Raw genomic sequence first — 6,940 nt, 5'->3', positions numbered from 1 at the left:
TCTTCGTGAACAGAAAGAGCAGGAGCATCTGTACACCAAGTATTTGCAAAGCAGCTACCTCGTCCAGCCTTTACACATATGCGAAACATTTTTGGTTCAGTTCAGTCGTCAAATGATCTGGCATTTGGTCGCATAGTTCTCCAGGGCTGTGATTAGTTAGGCCGAGGCGAGGGTAGCTGACTGCGAGACAACCGCGCCTTGTGGTCATACCCTAAAGTTGCCACTGATCACCCAATGAACGAGCAAACATTCGTTCATCGGATGAAAGCATCGATATAAAAGAAAAAAAAAAGAGTATGTTGATGTATAGGGTCCATTCATACAACCGTATTTTTGGTTCGGACAAGACATTTCTAACATAGGGCGGGGCCGCAAAATGCAGGACGCAAACGCAAGTATCCGTGTTTTGCAGATCCACATGGATATGATCGTGTGAATGGACCCTTAGACGTTCCAGTGGATGATGTAGACCAGTATTAATCAATATTATAGAAAATTAGGACTCATGAAGTGCATTTAATATAAATAATATACAGAAACAGAAAAACTTGCAGCCACACACCTGCAGACAAGTGTTCAGTGTCTGTGTGCCAGTAACAGCAGTTCCCTTCCTGACCCACTCCACTGCCGGACGTAAGTAAACAGTAGTGCCTTATTCTTGTCTGTCACATCTCGGCTAACGGACAGAGAGCACAGTGTGTGCGTCTCACCCCCAATTACCAGCTCTGGCACAAACATGAAGGGGAGCTTGGAAAAATGAAACCACTATGTGTGGGTGCCCGCGATACTGCAGTTACGAAATACAGTAATACGTGTTATTCAGCCCTTCTGCAGCATAACATCTTACATGTACCGTAGGATGGACATGGGATACATGGAGTTTTATGTTTACCAGCTAAAAGGCAAATATCAAAATATTATGGTCCATACCTAAAAAACAAATGCAAGAAAAGGTTCCAGCTCTGCAAATCAAAGCTAACTCATAAACTGGGAAGCGTTTTCCCACTTCATTATGATTCGCACATAACCCCAATGTCTTCTCATATTGTCGGTCTATATTTTCTTCCAAATATAAAAAAACAAAAACACTGGGGCAGATTTTCGAATGAAAAGACAAGAATAGGACAGGTTATTTTTTTTTTTTGCGGGGCCACGGAACAGAGCAACGGATGCGGACAGCACACGGAGTGCTGTCCGCATCTTTTGTGGCCTTATTGAAGTGAATGGGTCCGCATCCGAGCCGCAAAAACTGCGGCTCGGATGCAGACCAAAACAAACCGAATCATTTCCGTTTTTTTTTTCAAGCCCCATTGAAATGAATGGTTCCGCATACAGACCTGTAAAAAAATGGAATGGAAACAGAAGAAAAGTACAGTCGTGCGCATGAGCCCTAAGGGTGCCTTCACACATGGCAGATTTTGTGGCAGAAAATTCTGCGACTGAAAATCGGTTCCATTTAAATGGGGCAGCAAGCACATGGATTTCTGCAAGCTCCATTAAGGCCCTAAAGGTGGCTTCACACATGGTAGATTTTGTGGCGGAAAATTCCACGACTGAAAATCAGTTTCCACAGAGACATGCACTACTTTAGTCTGTGATGCGGACCAAACACACTCATTGAAGTCTATGGGCCCATGAAAAACCACTGACAAAACACAGATGGTGTAGGGCACAGTGATGGCTAACCTCCGGCACTGGAGCTGTGGTGAAACTACGACTCCCAGCATGCTCCATTCATTTCTATGGAGTTCTGAGAACAGCCAAGCAAGGGGGCATCTTGGGAGTTGTAGGAGATGCTCCGGAAAATAATTTTCAGCTGAGCAGTGTCGGTGGAATACGGATTATAGTATAAATATACAACACAATACTCATGTATCTAATCATCATATAGTACAAAAAAAAGAGGAGTAATTATGCCTATGGTAGCTACCAATTATAATCCCCTAAAAATATTACCAGACCGCATATAAGGTAAAAGTATACTTTATTAATATATCAGATTAAAATAAATTCATACGAAGAACAGGCATAGGCGTGCGCACGGGGTGTGCTGGGTGTGCCTGGGCACACCCTAATCAAGCCTGCTGGCCGGCAAATACTACTGAAGCGCTTCCATTTTGGAAGCGCTCATTAGTACCGGAGGACCAGGAAGCGGTGAACGCTATGTACTTACCGCTTCCTGGTCCTCGGCTGTTCAGGGCTGCGCACAGTGTGAGGCGCTTTGTGACGTCACGCTGTGCGCGCCAGTTCAGAGCACAGCCGACAGAAGGAGGAAGAGGATCGCAGGCGGCGTCCAGGAGCAGAGAGGTAAGTGTGTTTTTAGTTTATAAAAAATGAGGCTGCTGGCGGCATAATGGAGTCTAATGAGAGGCATAGTGGGGGCTAATGAGGCATATGGGGGCTAATGAGAGGCATAATAGGGGATAATGAGGCATAATGGGGTTTAATGAGAGGCATAATGGGGGCTAATGAGGCATAAGGGCTGATAATGGGGGTTAATGAGGCATAAGGGCTGATGATGGGGACTAATGAGACATAATGGGGGCTAATTAGAGGCATAATTGGGGCTAATGAGAGGCATAATGAGGGCTAATGAGGCATAATGGCTGATAATGAGGGCTAATGGCATAAAGGCATATATATATATATATATATATATATATATATATATATATATATATATACACTGCTCAAAAAAATAAAGGGAACACAAAAATAACACATCCTAGATCTGAATTAATTAAATATTCTTCTGAAATACTTTGCTCTTTACATAGTTGAATGTGCTGACAAAAAAAATCACACCAAAAAAAATGGAAATCTAATTTTTAAACCCATGGAGGTCTGGATTTGGAGTCACACTCAAAATTAAAGTGGAAAAACACACTACAGGCTGATCCAACTTTGATGTAATGTCCTTAAACAAGTCAAAATGAGGCTCAGTAGTGTGTGGCCTCCCCGTGCCTGTATGACCTCCCTACAATGCATGCTCCTGATGAGGTGGCGGACGGTCTCCTGAGGGATCTCCTCCCAGACCTGGACTAAAGCATCTGCCAACTCCTGGACAGTCAGTGGTGCAACGTCTGTGGTGCAACGTTGGTGGATAAAGCGAGACATGATGTCCCAGATGTGCTCAATTGGATTCAGGTCTGGGGAACGGGCGGGCCAGTCCATAGCATCAATGCCTTTGTCTTGCAGGAACTGCTGACACACTTCAGCCACATGAGGTCTAGCATTGTCTTGCATTAGGAGGAACCCAGGGCCAACCGCACCAGACACAAGGGGTCTGAGGATCTCATCTCGGTACCTAATGGCAGTCAGGCTACCTCTGGCGAGCACATGGAGGGCTGTGCGACCCTCCAAAGAAATGCCACCCCACACCATTACTGACCCAATGCCAAACCGGTCATGCTGGAGGATGTTGCAGGCAGCAGAACGTTCTCCATGGCGTCTTCAGACTCTGTCACGTCTGTCACATGTGCTCAGTGTGAACCTGCTTTCATCTGTGAAGAGCACAGGGTGCCAGTGGCGAATTTGCCAATCTTGGTGTTCTCTGGCAAATGCCAAACGTCCTGCACGGTGTTGGGCTGTAAGCACAACTCCCACCTGTGGACGTCGGGCCCTCATATCACCCTCATGGAGTCTGTTTCTGACCGTTTGAGCAGACACATGCACATTTGTGGCCTGCTGGAGGTCATTTTGCAGGGCTCTGGCAGTGCTCCTCCTGTTCCTCCTTGCACAAAGGCGGAGGTAGCGGTCCTGCTGCTGGGTTGCTGCCCTCCTACGGCCTCCTCCACGTCTCCTGATGTACTGGCCTGTCTCCTGGTAGCGCCTTCATGCTCTGGACACTACGCTGACAGACACAGCAAACCTTCTTGCCACAGCTCGCATTGATGTGCCATCCTGGATAAGCTGCACAACCTGAGCCACTTGTGTGGGTTGTAGACTTCGTCTCATGCTACCACTAGAGTGAAAGCACCGCCAGCATTCAAAAGTGACCAAAACATCAGCCAGGAAGCATAGGAACTGAGATGTGGTCTGTGGGCACCACCTGCAGAACCACTCAATTATTGGGGGGGTCTTGCTAATTGCCTATAATTTTCACCTGTTGTCTATCCCATTTGCACAACAGCATGTGAAATTGATTGTCACTCAGTGTTGCTTCCTAAGTGGACAGTTTGATTTCACAGAAGTGTGATTGACTTGGAGTTACATTGTGTTGTTTAAGTGTTCCCTTTATTTTTTTGAGCAGTGTATATATATATATATATATATATATATATATATAGATATATACACACACACACACACACACACACACACACACACACACGCACGCGCGCGCGCTTGTGCTTTAGGGTGCACACCCTAATGCAATAGGCTGCGCACGCCTATGAGAACAGGTGCAGAAAAGACACAGGAGGAAGACACAAAGGTATTGACTGCGTTGAGTTATCCACATAAAAGACATATAAAGTGCAAGTGCAAAAAAACTATATCAAAACCACAATAAAGTCAGACCATTGCCCATATTGTGCTTCCTCCGGGATGACGCCAGCCCCGACGCGTGTTTCGGCGAACCTTCGTCTGGGGGTCTTTGTATGAATTTATTTTAATCTGATATATTAATAAAGTATACTTTTACTTTATATGCGGTATGGTAATATTTTTAGGGGATTATAGTATAAATATGCGGCACACGGGATATTCTTTGCAATTTCAAGGTAATTTTATTTAGTGATTTTCACAATAAGAGGTTCATGATCCAGTTTATAGGAAAGTAAATGCTGCGTAACCACTATCCATATATGAGCCGGACGTTTCTGTCCATAGGGACCTTCTTCAGCGGCTTGGAGTTTCTGTGGTCAGAGATAAAGGGATATCTGGATAGCGGAATACGGATTACACATGGAGGGCAAAAAACAAGCGCGGATCCTTCACAGAAACATAAACGAGGCCTTAGGATGCCTTAAAAGAGGAAACATTTTTTTGCAGAAATTTATGTGACTGAAAATCAGTTCCATTCATCTGATAGAAGGATATGATTTTCAGTTACAGAAATCTCTGTAACAAAATCTGCCACATGTGAAGGCACCCTTAACATGCCGCATAGGGGAAGTCAGTTTTGCAGGAGTCAGCATTGCTGTAATTTGTGCCATATTTATAAAATGTGGAACGCCTCTTAATAATTTTGGAGCGTCTCTGCAGTTGTGTGCACCAGAATCTAAAGTCTACGCCAGCTATTAGCTGTTATAGATGTCAAGTGTGACTTGCATTAGAAAGCTTTCCCGGGGTCCGTCCACCACCAAGTGCTGCTCCCATACAAGTGAATGGGAGTGCACCGCGCCCCTGCTCCCATTCATTTCTATGGGGCAGACGGAAACAGCCGAGCCAGCGCTCAGCTTTTTTTGTGTGGCCCCATTGAAATGAATGGAGGGCGGCTGCGCATGCACAGTGCGCCCTCCATTCATTTCCCCGCTCCGTTCTCGTTGTAGGTGCGGGCCTTTTTTTTTTTGCGGCCTGTATGTGAAACCATTCACTTCAATGCAAAAAAACGGAAATGACTCCATGTGCATTCTGTGTTTTGGCTGTTCTGCAAAACAATAGAACATGTCCTATTATTGTCCACATTATGGATGAGGATAGGACTGTTCTATTAGGGACCAGCCGTTCTGTTCCACAAAATGCGGAATGCACACGGCCGGTATCCGTGTTTTGCAGATCCGCAATTTGTAGGCCGCAAAGCAATAACTGTCATGTGATGGACTTTTGATGTCTTGTAATATATAAATGAAGAACACCATGTACACCGCTCCTTAAGAAGATCCCTGCCAAGTTCATCTCAGTAAAAATATTCTACTGTTCGTTTCAGGGAATTTTACTCCCACACAGACTTCCTGCAGCCTGGTATGTTAATGTTATGGTAAGTATTCCAAGCCAATGGGATGTTCATTACTGGACTCGGTTAATATCAGATTGGTGACCTAAAAGGAACTTCTTGTCAAAACAAATCCATTTACTATTAAAAGGCATAAACAGCCTCCAGCCCAGGGCAGGGACAGGGTATTTTGGTGCCCTGGTAAAGGCCCTATTGCACAGACTGATGCACCGACAATTACTGGAAACTAACCAAATGTTCCCAATAATTGCCTGATCATGAAGAGGAAGTTCATAGTGGTTGTCAGGTTCCAGCTTGGGGACATGTCATTGCTGAGGCCAGTGGTGCATGGGACCCCATCTATGTATGCATGAAGTTTACAACCGGGGACCAGAAGCTATGAAGCCTCGGAGAGAAGATAAGGCTAGTTGCACACCTACGGTAAGGTATCCGGCAGAGGAACAGCCTTCCAGACACTGCTGGACCCTATTGACTATAATAGGATCTGTCGGGGACCCCGCCAGTTTCCAGCATGAATAGCACAAACCAGTTTATGCCCGGTGTAGGAAGGCACAGGGGTCCGTCGTTGACGGAAGGTATGTGTCACCGAGGTTCCTGGCCTCGGTGAAGTAAGAGCCGGTATTTTCAGGTGTCAGCAGCAGCTAATGCTGATTGACACTTTACTATTTTAGTATGGCTGTATAGCTGATCCGGGGCGGCTCTACGGGGAGTAGGCACAGTGCTGGGTGGGCGACTACTCCCCACTTTCCAGGCCGGGTCTTGGTTTTGGGCTATAAAACACAGGCAGCACTGTCAGGTGGTTTGGATTACTCCTCTCTGACAGTGGAGCTCTGTCAGTCTCTGTGTTGGGACCTGGCAGTTTGGGCATGGATTAAGGCCTGCTACCTTGTTGGTGTGAAAGCAGGTGGATTCTGCTTTGTCCAAGGACTACTTCTTTGCCGCATGGTGTGAACGAACAAGAAAACAAAAATCCAGCTGACTAAGGGCTCATGCACATGACAATGAAAAACAGCCGTCACACAGCCGTTTTCGGAACCATTG

This window comes from Bufo bufo, chromosome 1 (assembly GCF_905171765.1).
Source record: "Bufo bufo chromosome 1, aBufBuf1.1, whole genome shotgun sequence".
NCBI lineage: Eukaryota > Metazoa > Chordata > Amphibia > Anura > Bufonidae > Bufo > Bufo bufo.
Note: the sequence above shows the minus strand (reverse complement) of the source record.